The 17,681-nt window shown below is 37.3% G+C and overlaps 1 long non-coding RNA gene across 5 annotated transcripts in view; it reads right to left on the bottom strand.

Annotated features, from left to right (window-relative positions):
- Positions 1-7,846: 7,846 nt before the first annotated feature.
- Positions 7,847-17,681, bottom strand: part of LOC112650297 (uncharacterized) — a 104,395-nt gene continuing 94,560 nt past the window's right edge. For 4 of the 5 annotated variants that reach the window (XR_007413932.1, XR_007413931.1, XR_007413929.1 and 1 more), the window contains one exon: positions 7,847-8,369. This is a non-coding gene — a long non-coding RNA (uncharacterized LOC112650297). Of the gene's footprint in view, positions 8,370-9,697; positions 9,813-9,899; positions 9,972-17,681 lie in introns of those variants that run through there. The other variant, XR_003130200.3, reaches the window with a different exon arrangement.

Genomic DNA, 17,681 nt, shown 5'->3' with positions numbered 1-17,681 from the left:
TGCCAAATAGAGCAGTATCTAGTTCAGTGATCAAACACTGTGTGTTTGGAAAGCAGAACTGAAAGTCTGCTAATTGTTTGCCTACATTCATGACAACTAGATAGAGTAGGAGCAGAGCCTTTTTTTTCCATATGATTTGTTGCTTTCATTTCTTCTTTTTGAATAATTAATTCTCTGCATATTTACCTATAACATTTATTCCACCAAAAAATGCTTTGATGAAAGTCTTCACAAGCACAAATCCAAAAATTTTAAGTGATTGTGAATTTCAGGGCAAACTCCTTTGGTGATGTTCTGTTCCATGGAAAGCACAGGAGGCCTAGGAAAGGTACATATATTGATTTATTGATTTTATGCCTGACTAGCAATCCCTTTTTGCAAATTAGTTACTATTAATTCCCAGTTCCACTTAATTTACATTCTTTCCCCTGGTTGCTAAGTAGGCATGCAGTTGTCATATTTAAGAAGTAAATAATAAGACTACAGGTCACAAACTGGCAGCCTGTAGGATGAACCCAGCAGATAGATTTGGTTTAATTTGTAACATGTTCAAAATAGGAAATCTCCCAGCTTTCTCTTGAAAAACCCAAAGGTGTATCATTACTCTCCACACTTCTGCACACTGAGTGACAGATGCTTGCAACAGATAGAGGCTGGATTCTTCTGGTGACCGTCGTGAGCCCTCACCCTGTTATCCCCAGCCATTAATTGTCCATCTGTCCCTTGAAGTCTTTTTGTTTTTGTTTTGTTTTTTAAGATTTTTAAAAATGTATTTATACATGTTTTGTTTTTTAAGATTTTTAAAATGTATTTATAAATGTATACATTTATATACACAGAGATATAGGCATAGACATAGGCAGAGGGAGAAGCGGGCTCCCTACAAGGAGGCTGATGCAGGACTTGATCCCAGGACCCCAGGATCATGCCCCCAGCCAAAGACAAATGCTCAACTGCTGTGAGCTACCCAGGAGCCCCTGAAGGCTTTGCATAAACTATTTTGATTTTTTTTTTTTTAGTTTTGATTTTAAATACTTGAAGAGGCTTGGGTAGAAGCCCAAGCCTTACCCCACAAGGTAAATCCTGGTCTTTTAAATAGTCCAGCCTTTCCCAATACAATAATGCTGATTGGGATCTTCATTTAGGTTAGTTACTGCAGTCGATACCTACAATTCTCTGACCTAAATTTTAAAAACATTACTTACTATTGGTGATTTGCATTACCAGTATTCATAAATACATGGTGTTCAGAGTCATACTTTTTTATACATCGGTTTTCTACACTTAGAAATCAATTTTGTAGGATGGGATACCCACAAAGTTTTAAAACTTTTTCAGATCAGTAAAGAGAAAATTATAAGCCTGTGAAATATGATAGTCAGGTAGGTCAAATAGAGCCTCTGGGACCATAGGAAAAAAAATCCCTATTCCCTGTTAAACTGAATCTCAAGTGTGTTTCATGTGGAATGCTTTACAAAATACATCTGTTTGCTTTGGATAATAAATTGCTAGGGAGCCTATGGAGCATAAATAATTTTGTACTCAGATATCCCCAGTTCATTCAGCAAACTTTCATCTGGCACACCAACCGTTATTCACGTTAATAATCCTTAGGCAGCCCTATGGCTTTAGTCAGTACATAGTGCTTTTGTTATTTTTTAAATCAGTTTGTGAGTCCTGGAGGATACCCATCAGCAACCAGGAAATATGTGTCTGAGTGATCATATTGGAATGTACTGTATACCTTTAAAAAGGTAAAATAAATGCACCCCAGATCTTATTTTAATAAAAAATTTGCATGTTGAAGTCATTCCAGACTTATTTATAAAAATGTTAAGATTAGGGCAGTCCCGGTAGCCCAGCGGTTTAGAGCCACCTTCAGTCCAGAGTGTGATCCTGGAGACCCGGGATCGAGTCCCATGTCAGGCTCCCTGCATGGAGCTTGCTTCTTCCTCTCTCTCTCTCTCTCTCTTTCTCTCTCTCGTAAATAAATAAATAAAATCTTTTAAAAAAATGTTAAGATTATAAAATAAGCTAAGTGTGCAATAAGAGTTTGGGCACATAAACCATAGTGTATTCATAAGGTGAAACACTTTGTGTGTATTTCTATGTAGCAATATCACTACCAAGTTAATGGCTTAAAACGGCATACTCATAGTGTCTCACAGTTTGTGTGAATCAGAAATCTTGGAATAGCTTGGCTGGGTCTTTCACTTGGGATATCACAAGGCTACTTTCAAGGTGTCCATAGGGTCTGCAGTGTCATCTGAGGCTTGACTGGGCAAGGATCTGCTTCCAACCTCACTCAGGCTATTGGCCAAATTCCGGTTGTACTACTGAGAGCCTCAAGTTCTTGCTGGGTGTCACCTGGAATTCCATCCTCAGCCACGAGTATCCACCTGTGGTTCCTTGCCACATGGGACCCCCAGCATGGCCAAGTACTCCCTCAAAGCTAGCAAGGGAGAGAGACCCGGAATGATGGGTGCTACGAACCCAGATTGCTATCTGGGTATAATAGCACACATGTACAAGTAACCTTATACATACACCCTGTCGATTTCACTATATTTTGTGGATTAGAAGCAAATCACAGGTCCCACACAGAGAGCACATGGAGTGTGAGCACCAAGAGATGAAAATAATGTGGGCTATTGTTAGAGTCTGTCCACCACACTCTGCAACATTAAAGTTATGCTTGGGCAGCCCTGGTGGCCCAGTGGTTTAGCGTTGCCTTCGGCCCGGGCTGTGATCCTGAAGACTCGGGATTGAGTCCCGCATCGGGCTCCCTGCATGGAGCCTGCTTCTCCCTCTGTCTGTGTCTCTGCCTCTCTCTCTCTCTGTGTCTGTCATGAATAAATAAATAAAATATTTTTAATAATAAAATTATGTTTTTGGGGGGATCCCTGGGTGGCTCTGTGGTTTAGAGCCTGCCTTCGGCCCAGGGCATGATCCTGGAGTCCTGGGATGAGTCCCACATCAGGCTCCCTGCATGGGGCCTGCTTCTCCCTCTGCCTGTGTCTCTGTCTCTCTCTCTCTCTCTCTGTCTCTGTCTCTCATGAATAAATAAATAAAATCTTTTTTAAAAAATTATGCTTTTGGAAATTATGATTGAGATTTGGAAAATTGCTCCAAGTATGATGTTAGGATGAAAATCAGACAAAAAGTAGTATGAGTTTTATGTTAAATATATTCATGATTTGTATTAAGTATAAAAATACAAGAAAAGAAAATATACATGCATACATAGCAAAAGCTCTTAATAACACTGCTGATTATTGGATTATAAACACTCTACTTATTTCATATGTTTCAGTGTGTTCCAACTTATCCACAGTCAACATAAATTTCTCTTAGAAATAAATACACTATTTTAAACTCAAGATTTTGAGAATTCAAAATTAAGTTCATTTAATTATAACTTTTCCTTATTTTCATTGCCAAAATGGGCCAAGATTTTTTGTTTTTAAAAGTTTTGGGTTTTTTTAGTTTGCAATAAAACCCAAGGACGTCTTTTAAATGGAATGCTTGCTTGATGGTTGCAATGTGGTTCTTCCGTGAACTGGAGCTGGTTCATCATCAAATCTAGAAGGCTTTATTTGTGACTAACTTTCTAAAAAAAATTTTTAAGAAAAAATTTTTAAGAAATAATTTTTTAAAGGAAATTACTTTATTTTTTTTAAAGATTTTATTTATTCATGAGAGACATAGAGAGAGAGACAGAGACACAGGCAAAGGGAGAAGCAGGCTCCATGCAGGGAGCCCGATGTGGGACTCGATCCCAGGATCTGGGATCACGCCCTGAGCCAAGGCAGACGCTCAACCACTGAGCCACCCAGGCGTCCCAGGAAATTATTTTCTTTAATATGCGATTATGTGTGGATGCTATTATCTCTTCATTCCTTTGGGGGTTTCATCCTTAAAACAGTAATGCTGCCTAACATGAACAGGGTCATGGGTTCCTCAGGTCTCTGTATATGGGACTCAAGTTTTGCTTTGGAGAATATGGTGTCAGGCAGATCAGAACCCCAAGTCATTTTATTTAGCTCGTCTCAGAAAAGATCAGTACTTTTTTAAAAAATTATTTGTTTGTTTGTTTGTTTATGAGAGTACAAGTGAGCAAGAAGAGAAGCAGAAGGAGGGGGTGGGGAAGGGAGAGGATCTCAAGCAGAGTCCCGACTGAGCACAAAACCCTTTGGAGGGCTTGATCCCATAACCCTGAGATCATGACCTGATTCAAAACCAAGAGTGGGATACTTAACCCTCTGATCCACTGAGGTGCCCCAGTACTCTTCTGATAAGCTAATAACCTCAACAAAACCATAAAGCACCTATATAAACAGTGTGTCCTGGGGAAGAGATATTTCAACATCCATGCTGTCTACAATAGACTCTTATCATGTGATAGTGCTTGAGATTAGCTAATACACATGAGCCATAAATATATACCATGATATTTTTATTCACGTTACTACATTTTTTTTAGTGAAAACTTCAGTGTTCTCACTGATAGTTTTTGTTTTGTTTTTGTTTTTGTTTTTTGTTTTTTTTTTGTCCCTCTAATTGCAAAGACAAAATAACATGTGGTCTTTATTAGGTAATCCTCGTAATCACTCTGAAAATCTTGCAAAGCAAAGAAATTTTCTCTCCATTTTTCAAATTCATTGTTATGGTCCTTAAATCTCAAAATTATTGTCTCATTTCCTGAACCATTAGATTATTCTTTCTGTGCAAATCTGTGGAAAATATAATTGGGTTCCCAAATCAAGACTTTGTAGAAGAAACAGTATCAAGAAAACTTAGAAAATTGGGACACCTGGGTGGTTCAGTGGGTTGAGTGTTTGCTTTTGGCTCAGGTCATGATCCTGGGGTCTTGGGATGGAGTCTCGCATCGGGCTCCCTTTGGGAAGCCTGCTTCTCCCTCTGCCTGTGTCTCTGCCTCTCCCTGTCTCTCATAAATAGATAAATAAAATCTTTTTTTTTAAGAAAACTAAAAAAATTAATAAAGACAAATTCCTTCAATTTTATAGAAGTTTTTAAAAGCCAACTAAAGAAACTCTTTTTTTTGGTGATGTGTTGTTTTTGAGATATTAAGTCAAAGGTTGTTATTTTTCCCCATAAGAACCTTATTAGAATGTCTGACCACAGCCCTTAGGAGATGTATTTGGTATTGTTTGGGAACGAATACTTGAGTGTCAGAGCTTTCTGCCAAGTCTAGTTATTCTTGGCAGTAAAACAAACAAAAATCACTTAGGTGTGAATTCAGTTTGAAGCTGGTGTCCTAGGTCAATGGCCAGCATCTTAAAGAGACCTTGTAAAGGAATGAGAGCCCCTCACCAGTAGATCCTGAATCCTATCATTTCCTTTTGAAACTGCAGGCTATTCAAAGAATTGTCCTTGTCGATTTTCCCTATTTTCATAGAGTTCCAATTTTCTGAAATTTGTCACAGCCACTGTACAGGATACTGAATTTCAAAGTGCTCCCATATTGATGTTAAAAGGAAATTATCTCTTTGGTTTAAATAAATTTCTCTATATAATTTTCATCTTATCATGTCTGACTGATGCTCAAGTAATTATCCTTTGCATGTGGTTCACTAGTTTAGTAATTTAGTTTTATGAATTTGAGCAGGGTGTGGGGGAGGGAGGGTGCTAAACAGTAATATTTTGGTAATACATTTGAAAATAAGGGGCACTTTTTTTCTGTTTGACTATCATGTGTTTGTGTTTAACACATAGTAGGCATTCAATAAATATTTGTTAAATGAATTTTGAAAAATGAAGGAATGAATGCAATTGCTGTTTTTGTAGGTCAAAATTTCATATGGTTCTACTCCACAGGGGTATTAGAGGAATTAAATAATATATGAGTTGGAAATTAGATTGGCAACAGAAATTCAAGTGATGGTGGCCTGACAGTTAGGTATTCATTTCTCACAACATGATAAGCGTGGCATTTGGCAGCACAGGACTGGGGCTTCTACTAACATGTTTTTCATGTTTATTGTTGTGAAGTTGCTGTCACTCCTGCTAGTTGAACGAGAAGGAGGTAGCAACTCCTTTTTCAAAAATCTTTTGCGTACGTTCCTACTATGTCTCAGAGACTATTACTGCATCTCATGGCAACCACTTGCTGCAGTGGAAGCTAGAAAATTAGGGGATTTTTGGTTGGTCACATTTCCACTCCGAACAAAATTAGAGAATCCTTACTGAATGGGCACGAGAAATGTTTGCCAGCATGTGAAATGCTCAGTGTCTGCCACGGAATCATCCCTGAGTAAATTGTAGCTCTTATTGCTTATTTATCAACTAATACTATTTCTTTCTTGTGATTCTTTCAGTAACCAAAAAATGGAAGTCTACGGAGAGGTGAACTTTAACGGTTTTGTCTTCTATCCGTGAACTTCTGTGAAACAAATTCTATTTCTTCATTTAGCAAATCTTGATATCTTTCTTTTTTCATTTTAACATTCCAAAGTATTCAAGGTGTTCAATCTTGTCATCATTTCCTTTAAAAAAAAATGATCATACCCTTATTATGATCCAGACATCACATGAGGTACTAACATGCTTTCATTGTCAAACAAGATGCAGCCCATGTCATGTGACTATAGTAATCCTGTAATTTATTATCCAAACCAGGACCCTTTGACAGTGAAAGAGGGAATTAAAATAATTATCCACTGTTAACTGTTGTGACCTGGTGTGAAACCAATGCTCAGTCAAATCTGGAAGTAAAGTCACCCTCCTTAAGGAGTTCACCGTCTTGGGGAGAGACAGACTTATAAATAATTAATTATGATCCAGTGGGTTAAAATAACAGTATTGGCATATATCAGATGCTACAGAAACACAAGGGAGGAAGTAACTAATCCTCCCTGGGATGATAGGCTTTCTCAGTTTAGATTTCCTCTTTGTCTTGGGTCATTTTGTACACTTTTTGAGATGCCCACATTTGCTTGTCATGCTGGTGCAACCCTGGTGATAACTTGCACTATTTTTGAAGATGTGGATGCAGGTTTAGAAACCCCACACATGTGCATTGGCCAAACTAGAGCCCTGGGACCTCTAGCTCAGGCAATTGTTACCCAGAGCAGCCCAGAGACAGATAAATGTGAGAATATTAACATTCCAAAGGGCCATCTTGGATCAGAGAGATTCAGTGAATGAAAAGGAGCCATCAGATTCCTTCTTTGTCTTCCTTTCCCACAGACAGACAATCTTGAGACTCCCTAGTGTGTAAGTCTTCTCAGAGTACCTCTGTCTTGTTTGGGAAATCACCTACATCTGTTATAAGGGTAGACTAGTAATTCTTCCAACACTCCTATCCTTTCCCTCTGCTCCTGTCTCCTTCCCCAAGCCTCTTTGCTTTTGTTCCTTTCCTCTAGTATTGTACCAAAGCTAAAATAAGCTTCTCTATCTTATTCTTTCCATTCTGTCCCTCAGCAGGATAACCCATCTTCACTTTTAAGCCTGCCCAGTACCTGTTTCTCACAGAGGACCTTTGAGAAGTGGTACAAGTATTTCTAGTAAATGAACACATTCTCTTTGCATAATTGGGATAGAGAACTCACCATTCCCGCCCCCCCCCCTTCCATGGAAACACCAAGCCTGGATATAGGAGTCTCATAATGACATAGATGTACATGTAAAGGCTGCCCACCCAAATGGGTCTGCTCTTATCCTACAATTTTTGATTTTGCAAGCAGGAGAACCCCCAAAACTGGGAAGATATTCTTAAGTCAGTGCATGTTGTTCTGAAGTGTGGTTGATGAAGTTTTAGAATATAAGTAAGGTTTGGTGTGGTGAGGTCTGGAGCTGATGACCAAGAAAGAATTCTTGAGGCATCTTTGGTGCAAAATGGTAGTTTTATTAAAGTACCGGGACAGGACCCATGGGTAGGAAGAGCGGCTGCCCCAGGCCTGTGAGCGGTAGCTGATTATATACCTTGGGGTTGGGAGGGGTTTGGGGATAGTGTACTCTAAGGAATTTTGGAAGCAAGGTTTCTAGGACCTTGAGGAGGCTAGCTGTTGTTGGGAAAAGGTCACTTATTACCATCTAATAAAATCTTAGTCATGAGACTCATCAGATGTGTATCAGTGGCCCTTGTGCTTGGGGGATGATTGCCAACACCTATCTTGGGGGGTAAAGATAAAGGAAATTTCTAAAGGAATCTTTATATGTTAAAGTAGGCTCACAGGACCCTGAGGGTCAGGCTAAGATTGGCTTTTGCCCTTAGCAAAGTACGAACATCGAGGGAGATGAGTCTGTAGAAGAATGTCCTTCTGCCTGTTTCAAGGACTTGTCAATGTGCTGCTCCAGGTTTGTGCTTTGTCCTCAGCTAGTCCTCTGTTCCCTCATCATGGTCAGCTCTGGAAGAAGCAAATTCAGGAAGTACCCTTTGACTATTGAAATGTTAATAATGGAGATAGTTTAGTGTCCCCCCACCCCCAGCTCAGCCATAACATTCTTCTTGTTCATAACAAACAGTAGTACTGGCTGAAATGTATTTCAGGGATTGGTAATAATGTAGGACAGCAAGATTATGAAAAGCAGATGTCTAGTGGCTATGTCGATTCAGTGAACATTTCTAAAAATTGTTTTACTCTGTTGGCAAAGATGTCATTACTAGTAATAAATAGCAAACATTCAACATGGGCAGATGATACAAAGGTTATGCAATATTTCATTGCTTTATAGGACATGAAATATATGCTATTTATAGAACTTCAAATGATTTCCATTTTTTAAAAAACAGGATATGGCTTTGAATTATAAGGTTTGATTCCTTGTTTAATGTGTTGTTGAAAGAATCTGTTAAATTTCGAGTTGTAAATCTATTTCCTTTTCTATGAAATATGAATATAGTAGCCCCAAAGCATTTTAAAATTTTAATCGGGAACAATATCATTGGTATAATGTAATCCTCCAAAAACCAGTATGTTGTAGACTTAACACAGGCAAAATTTCTTATCAAATATTTGAGAAGCAGGGAGTTGGTTGATTTTTCTAATGGAGCTAAGCTTTTTTCAGTAGATTCTAAACTCGTGACAACCTGTCTGAAAAAGAGGGAGAAAAAAAATAAAGAGAAGAAATCTTAACGGAAAGAATCAGAAAATTACTTTGAAACTCTAGCTGAGTGAAGAGACAAAGAAATGTAGGAAAGGAAACTGGGTATTTGCTTTTAATTATGCCTGGATCTTCTTCTTTCTCATTTGGTGTACCTTTTAGATTAGTCACTTAGCTGAACTCTTTTCCTGGTCTTCAGATCTATTTCATTGCTCACCACAAATTTCAAGGTGATTTTAATATGATTTTATATATCTGACATTTCAGGGGTTAACGGTCTCCTCAATTAAATTCCTGAAAGAAGAAAAGAGTCCTTTCAGGGGGCACCTGGGTGGCTCAGTGGTTGAGCATCTGCCTTTGGCTCAGAGCATGATCCTGGGGTCTTGGAATCGAGTCCTGGATCAGGCTCCCCACAAGGAACGTGCTTCTCCCTCTGCCTATATCTCTGCCTCTCTCTCTATATATCTCTCCTAAATAAATAAAAATATTAAAAAGAAAAAATAGAGTCCTTTCAGGTAAAATTTGATTTCATTTAAGTGAAACAACTCAGTTTACCTTTTTTTTTTTAAAGGGAAATCTTTGATTCTACAAGGTTCCAGGACTATAGAAACAAAGGTAATAGAAAAATTACCTTCTCTGTGGTTTCTTCCCAATATCCTCTGCCAGAAGTATTTCTATTTTCAGGTGTAATCTAGGATTTGCCCTAGGCTTAGAGTTTCTGTTTTTCATTTACAGTGGTTTACAAGCTAGAAAAAAAGTAGTTCGGGTTCTTTAATGTATAATTTTCATAATGGGAAGGTTTTTTTCCCCCACAAAATATTTGGGAAACTTACCCTAAGAAGGTAGGTGTGGCTTTCCTAAACAGAATTTAGAAGACTTTGGGTCATCAGTGGGTAGAGAAAAAGAATGTATTTGAAATTCTTTCTAGAATTTTCAGTTTCCTTCTCAAGGACATAGAAGCATCACTGATTCTAAGGCAGTACCTGGCACATAAGGGATTCTTCATAAATGCCATATGCCTAGCATAGATACTCAGGAAATATTTATTGAACATATGTCCAATGAATAATAGACGATGAGCAAACATTTAGTAAGTGAATGCCTACAGCTTATTTCTTGCCGCTGTCTCCTAGAGATCTAGTCTCTTGATCAGGGAAAAGAGGGAACTAGACATTCCTGTGGAGGACATTCTTTCTTACTGAAGTAAGGAGTCTCTGATGAACTTTAGTGGGTCCTTCTGTACATGCCCATGATGCTCTGTCTTTGTCTTTATCAAGGCATTTTAGCTTCTGTCTTTGCTGGAATATACAAGGAGGAATAACTTGGAATGAGATATAACCATAAAACCTGGATGGTATAGCGACTCCTCTCTCTTAAAGGCTATTTAATTTTTTTAAAGATTTTTTTATTCCTTAGGGAAAAAGAGAGAGAGGGAGAGAGAACACGTGCATAGGGTACAGTTAGCAGGAGAGGGAGAAACAGACCCCTTGCTGAGCAGGGAGCCCAGTGTAGGGCTCTGTCCCAGGACCCCGGGGATCATGATCAGAGCTTACCAAGTGTCATATAGTCATAAACTTTGAATCTATTTTTCTCCCTTGAAAAGTGTACATGCTTTTACACTTAGCTAAAGACCTCATGAGTGTATTTCATAATTTATGTAGCTTCCTATATTTTTCATGGAGGTATAACCATTTCACTGGTACAGTTTGGTAAGTGGATAGGGGATGAGGAGAGGCAAGGGATTGAATTCACTCTGAATCTCCATTTCCAGAACTTCTTGAGGGTGTTTTTATCCTCTGAGTATCTAAAAGCCTGTAACACATTAAGCACTGATAAAATATTTGTTGGATTAATATTAAAAAAAAACAAATTGAAAAGGATTAAAGAAAGAATTTTCTTAATTGAAGACAAGGCCATGTGGCAGCTTTGACCATATTTTTCTACATGCTTGTCTTTGTGAATGAAACCTGATTGATAATTTCCCAGCTTTCTCCATAATTTTACCTGTGAAGACAGAACCAGAATACCCAGGAATATTACAGTGATTATTAATATTTGCTTAAGTCTTTCCACGAAGTATGACATAGGCAATATAGTGGAAATACATGGACGTACTTTTGGTTGGGAAATAGAAAACTGATTCTGCTTTCATGATTTCCCGTGCTGCTGAACTAACCTGTTTTTCTTCTCTCACTGTGAAAATTTTGGGAGTTTGCTTATCAGGGTCAGGTTAAAAGGAAAAGGCATTGCCAGGTTTTTATGCAGGCTAAAAAAAAAAATCATGAAACACTGATGTATTTTTCCACTGCGAGTGGAAAAGTGAATGCAAAACAGAGAAATTCAGTAACTAACATGATAAAGTGGTGAAAACATGAAAAACACCAGATTGGAAAAAATAGCTGAGCTGATGTTTTCAGCTCCCTTAACAACCGAGTAGGCAAGTTGATTAATGGTGCAGATTGCAGGCAATTCAGTGGCCACCTGAATGGAGATAAGCAGATTATAATCACCTGACAAATTGTGGGCCAAACGCTCTGCTTGTGAAATGGGAACAAGAGACATTAGACACCCTGGCTGAACCAAAGCACCCATTAACCTCAAATTAGACACATAGAGAAAGCAGTTTTAAAAACCTCTGTGACACAATCTGGTTAAAATATAGTCCTGATCCACTGCATTATCAGAAGGTAAATTAAGAATATAAATTGACTTATAAATCTGAAACCCCAAGCTGGAAAACATGGATTCTCGTCAAATTGTTGCCTTCTTCCCCAGAAACAGGCAAAGGACTACACTCGTAATTATGAATCGCTAGTTGCATAGTCTGTGGTTGTTGTTGGGTTTGTTCCATTTTTATATTCCCACCCATTCATCAGAAGCTAAGGAGACCTATAAATCATTTTCTCTAACTACCAAATTACATCATGTATCAATTGTAGTCTTGAAATAAAAATAAGATAAATGATTTGACATGAATCGTGGCCCGATGAACCAAGAACAAAGATCGGATACATGGTAGATCTAAAAATGCCAGCCTTGTTTAAAAGGCACATTTACCAGACTCTTCCGATTTGCCATTTCCTTCATATTGGCGGTCTGAAAGAACTACAGATTACTGAATGGAGAAGTTAAATCCAAATTAAATTGCATATTTCTTGTAAAACAAGAATAAAAGTGCTGGGTAACAGTAATACTATTCTTTTTACAGTCTTTTAGTCTTTCATGAAGGAAGTACCCAATCTTGCCTGTACAGAGTACATTACAGTTATTATTGATCTTCTGTTTGAGGCAGGCTCCTCACAAGGTTGCTCAGCACCATGGGATGAATGACACATTTGACTGAGTGACCAAGGACTTTTAGTAAAAGCCTGTGTTTTGTCTGAGTAAGCCCAGAAAAGAACACGTTACTATAAATACCTTTTAGAAGAAAGGTTATTTACCCACTTAGGGTTTATTATAATTGAATGGGCAATAAAAAATGATTGGGAGAGCTTTAAAAATATGAAAGTAAAACATAATGATAAAGCTAATTTACAGCGTCAAACACAAGAACGACATCTTTAATCCCGGTTTGTGCAAAGGGCTCAATAGTTCTCCAATGAAAGTATGACTTTCTAGAAGACCAACCTGGGTCACTGAGGGCTAAACCAGAGTTGTCATTTTATCATTCCCTTAATATTTGAGTACATGACTGATAAATACATTTGCCACTACCTCCTGCTTCTGTACCCTCACACCGTTAATGATACTGCTAGGAGCTTATGACCTTGTTTCTCACTGAGCCTCAGAATTTTCCCCCAGACGCTTCTCCAGTTTAAGCAGAATCAGCATACACTTGAGGGATCAACCCCTGGTCATTTATTGTGATCTAGAGCCACAATTTTTTATGCCTCCATTTTTTCATCTGGTACAAGATTTAGAGAGGTTGTCATAAAATAAAATATCACAGGCAAAGTGCATGTATTCGGGGGATGCTTGGGTGGCTCAGTGGCTGAGCTCTGCCTTCGGCTCAGGGCATGATCCCAGGGTCCTGGGATCGAGTCCTGCATTGGGCTCCCCGCATGGAGCCTGCTTCTTTCTGTACTTATGTCTCTGCCTCTCTCTCTCTCTCTCTCTGTGTGTGTGTGTGTGTGTGTGTGTCTCATAAATAAATAAATAAATAAATAAATAAATAAATAAATAAGTAAGTAAAATATTTTTTAAAATGCATGTATTCAGGATTTGATCAGGAACTAAGCACCCACTCCATGTGCTCCGGGTATGAAGGGCTTTAATATAACAGTTGCAGGGTTATATTGGAAGAGCCAGGGAAGCAAAGATCAGAAGAGCCACCTCTGATCTCAGTTATAAAGTTTTTTTTAATGTAAAGTTATATATAGAGAGGTTTTTTTATAAAGTTATAAAGCAGTTGGTTCTCAACAGCTCCCTGGTAAGCTCCTGTGAGTCCCATCACTGTCTGTATGTCTGGTTGCGGGTGTCTCAGGAAAGGATGCCCATCCTTCCCTCTCCTGCTCTCTGATTTGAATTTGAATAGGAAGATCAGTGTGGTAGAAGAGGCACTGAATTTCAAGTCAAATAGGACTCTTTTACTATATTGATTTTACTACTCACTACCTCAATAGCTTTGAACAACTGGCATTATCTTTCTAAGTTTCATTTTTCCATTGATTATACTTTTCTGAGGACTAAATGAGATAGTAAATGGAATGCATCTTGATTTTGCTGTGTAAATATGGCCCATTGCTTTTCCATATAGTTGACAATATCATGGTACTTAACATTTACAAAGGCTATTCAAATACTCTATTAGTTTATGGTACTATTCAAATAAACATTTCAGAAAATACTTGGTCACAGAGGTCACTACTACCGTTATTTCTCTTTTGTTTATTCTTCCATTCACTCCACAAGAATCAGCTGAATTTCTTTATGAGGCTTAGGTCAAAGAGGCTATACTGTCATGTGGTGACAAATAAAAGAGGGGCTATTGCAAATCAACTTGCCACCTTTTCCCTGGCTTCTAACTTCTGAAAAGGCAATATTTGAACAGACTTGAATGAAACAAAAACCATGAGGAAATTTATGTGGATCCATTTCCAATCGAGGAGAACAAGTGCAAAGATCCTTAGTGAGTATGAATGTGGAGTGCTTACAGCATCATGACCAGAAATATGAAATATTTAGGATGTTTACTCTAGATATTTATATTCTCTTTGGATAATACATAAATAAATATATACTTTTGTAATTCTTATTATTGGATAAAGCTTACTTTTATATGCTAGAGCTTAGTTTTACCTTTTAAAAATAGTTCTCATTTTAAGTGTCGATAGTTCAATTAACTGATGGATTTTTATCAATTTCAGCTTAACATTTTCTTTTTCACCCAGTAATTTTTCACTTTACTTCTTCTTGCTAAAGTACATTCTTTACAGCCTCTTTAGTTAACTCTTGTTCTCCTTGCTGTTTTTGTTCTGTTTATTTTTTTCTTAAGTGATAGGTTAGCTAGGTATAAAATCTGAAGTTAGTAGTTATTTTCTCTCAGCATTTGGAAGATAGCATTGAATATTATTATATTGTTTTCTTGCTTCAGCTATCACTGCATAAAGATTTTCCCAGTTTAAGGATTATTCTTGGTAGATGCATAGTCTTTTCTCTTTGGCAGTTTAACACTTTTCTTTTTTCACTAATAATCTTCAATTTTGCAGTACATTTCTAGATTTGGAACTTACTGGTATGTATCTTTTTTGGTATTCAGAATACATCCTCCTTCCTTTTCATTTAGAAATCAATTTTGACTTCCAATAGAGCCTCTCAGATTATCCTCCACCTCTTAATGGACCTTCATTTTATTTATCTCTCTGTGATGCACTTGAAGTGAATTCATCAGTTCTTAAAATTCTCTAGTTCTGGGGAGCCTGGGTGGCTTAGTTGGTTAAACATCCGACTTCATTTCAGGTCATGATTTTAGGGTCCTGGGATCAGGCCCTGAATCAGGCTCTTCACTTAGCATGAAGATTCTTTCTCTCTTTCTCTGCCTCTAACCTTTTTTCTCTCTCTCTGTCTCTCTGAAATAAAATCTAAAAAAATTATTTATCTAGTTTTGGTTTTGTGATGATTCAGCATTTATACAATTTATTGAGACTTTTAAGATCATGTTTTTATTCTGAAGGCTTCTAAGAAGCTTTTTACATAGCCACTTTTTTTGTTCTTTATTTCTCCGCATTTTATTGTGTAATTTCTTTTCCATTTTGAAAAAGATGACCGGAGCATAATAAGTATCCTCATTTTAAAGACTGCCAATTGAAATCCCCCAAATTAATTTTACTTGTAATAAGTCAGTGTTCTAGTTGTTGATTTTCTTGGTTGTCAGCAGTGGTTTTCTTTGGCCTCTTTTTGTGATAGGTTTGGAGAGAGTCCTTCCTTCAGTTTCTGGCTTTAGATATTAAGATTGGCTTCTGCCTGCCATTTCACCTAAAGTATTTCCAGCCCTGTTAACCTTGAAGGAGCCACAGTTCTGTCTAACCTGTCCAAGAATACAGTAGGCACTGGGTTTCAGCTCTTCTATTCCTTTGTATTTCTGTACTTGTAGTACATGGAGATATTTATATTGTTCTTTGAGCTGTGTTATTTCTAATTGATTTTATCTGCCATTGCCTTACTTTTTGGAAAAGAGGTTATGTGCTTAAGTGTGAATTTTCAGAGCCATCTTAATGAGACATCTTATTAAAACTTATTTAAATGTCCTATGTTTCCATAATTCATCTTTTTCTTTAGAGATTTTAATAATTTATGTGCTTAGGCTTCCTGTTGAATATATAAGTGAGCTATGCATATTCTGGCACAAGCTTGACTTTAACTCCTTTAGTTCAATAAGAAATACACATGTAGGAATTAAAATTTGTTTATCATGCTTTGTTCCCCCAAAGATTTTAAGTATCATTCAAATATGACTTAAGCTCCATTTCTTTCTTAGAATTTTTCAAATTGCCTCAATTAGTTAAATGCCCAAGTCTTGATTTTTGTCTTAGGTTGTAATCTCAAGGTCTTGGGATCAAGCTCTGTGTCAGGTTCCATGCTCAACCCAGTCTGTTTCTCCTACTTCCTCTGCTCTTCCCCTAGCTCTCTTTCTCTCTCAAATTAACTAAGTAAATTAAAAATTTACTTAATTAAATTAAAAAAATAATTCAGATATTAGCTATTCTTCTTGGCAGAAAATTAAAAAATATAATTCAGATATTAGCTATTCTTCTTGGCAGAAAATGTAGTATAGTTTTTGGGTTCTGTAAAAAATAACTTTATTTAAAATCCAAAGCCACACTCCAGAGCTCTCCTGCCCCAGACAATTATTTTCTCGTTCATCACTGAAGCTTCAGTCCTTTCCACACCAAAATAACCCATTAAATTGATAATTGGAGTGTCTGTACTTGTAACCTGACTACACTGAAGTCTGCCAATCTTCTCTTTCACCAGCACTGAAGGATTCACCACCATGAATCATGTAATCAGCCAAACATGGCTATAGTATCTGAGTTTGAAGACCTATTTAGGAAAAAATTATTTTCAAAGCAAACCAGGAATTTTTCATACTTAAATTGGGGCATGTAAAGAGGTACTACTTGGGACCTCTTAGTTATTCCCATGTCAGTGTCCTGAAAGAAGCAGATAACACAAACACCTTTAATTTGTGCTAACAAGATGTCTACCTCATTTGGAACAAATCCTCTGCTTTATTTTTTTTTCTATCCTAAATTATTTCAGCTGTTCACAATTTTAAAAAGATAAAAGGTTTTAAAGGCATTGGTATTATTTGGGAGTAAAAAATGGCTACATCAGCAGTTGATTGTGTAGCTGACTTTGACAAGCAAATGCATTGATCTAAAGAGAGGGATGAGTAGATCCTTGAAGTTAATGTGTAATTTAAATTTTTTTTAAATTGCTGAAAGTCATGATAAATGGAAACATAAGATCTTAATGAGAGAGAGTCAGAGAATATTACCTTGAATTTCTTATAATAAACATTCATCTCAGAACTTTTGGCTTCATTCTTTGGTGTGTAAAATGATTGTGTTGAATATTTTGCCTTTTGAATATGTATTTACGATTCATGAGGGCTTAGGATTTATTATAGGAAACCTAGCTCAAGGCCCTGGATTATATAGAATTTTTTATTTTTTCAGGATGCCTGGGTGGCTCAGCGGTTAAGTATCTGCCTTTAGCTCAGGGTGATCCTGGAGTGCCAGGATCGAGTCCCACATTGGGCTCCCTGCATGGAGCCTGCTTCACTCTCTGCCTATGTCTCTGCCTCTCTCTCTGTGTCTCTCATGAAGAAATAAATAAAACCTTTTAAAAAAAGAATTTTTCATATCTAATTGGTTTGAGTATCTTCAATGTTGAATGAGAGTAGGATCTGCAGTAGAGCAAAACTCTAGGAATCTTGTAGTGTGCATCCATAGACCGTTTCTGACAGTCTGACAGTCCATCATTTATAGGACGAGGGATCCTCATCACTCGACTCAGCAGGCCATAGGAAGCTGCCTGGCTGATAGCATTTCTGTTATCTCTTTTAATAAAAACTTAATTTCCTTTCTTCCTTCTTACACTGTCAGATATCA

Source organism: Canis lupus, chromosome 11 (genome assembly GCF_003254725.2).
Source record: "Canis lupus dingo isolate Sandy chromosome 11, ASM325472v2, whole genome shotgun sequence".
Classification (NCBI taxonomy): Eukaryota; Metazoa; Chordata; class Mammalia; order Carnivora; family Canidae; genus Canis; species Canis lupus.
The sequence above is the reverse complement of the archived record's forward strand: the minus strand, read 5'-3'. Positions and strand labels throughout refer to the sequence as shown.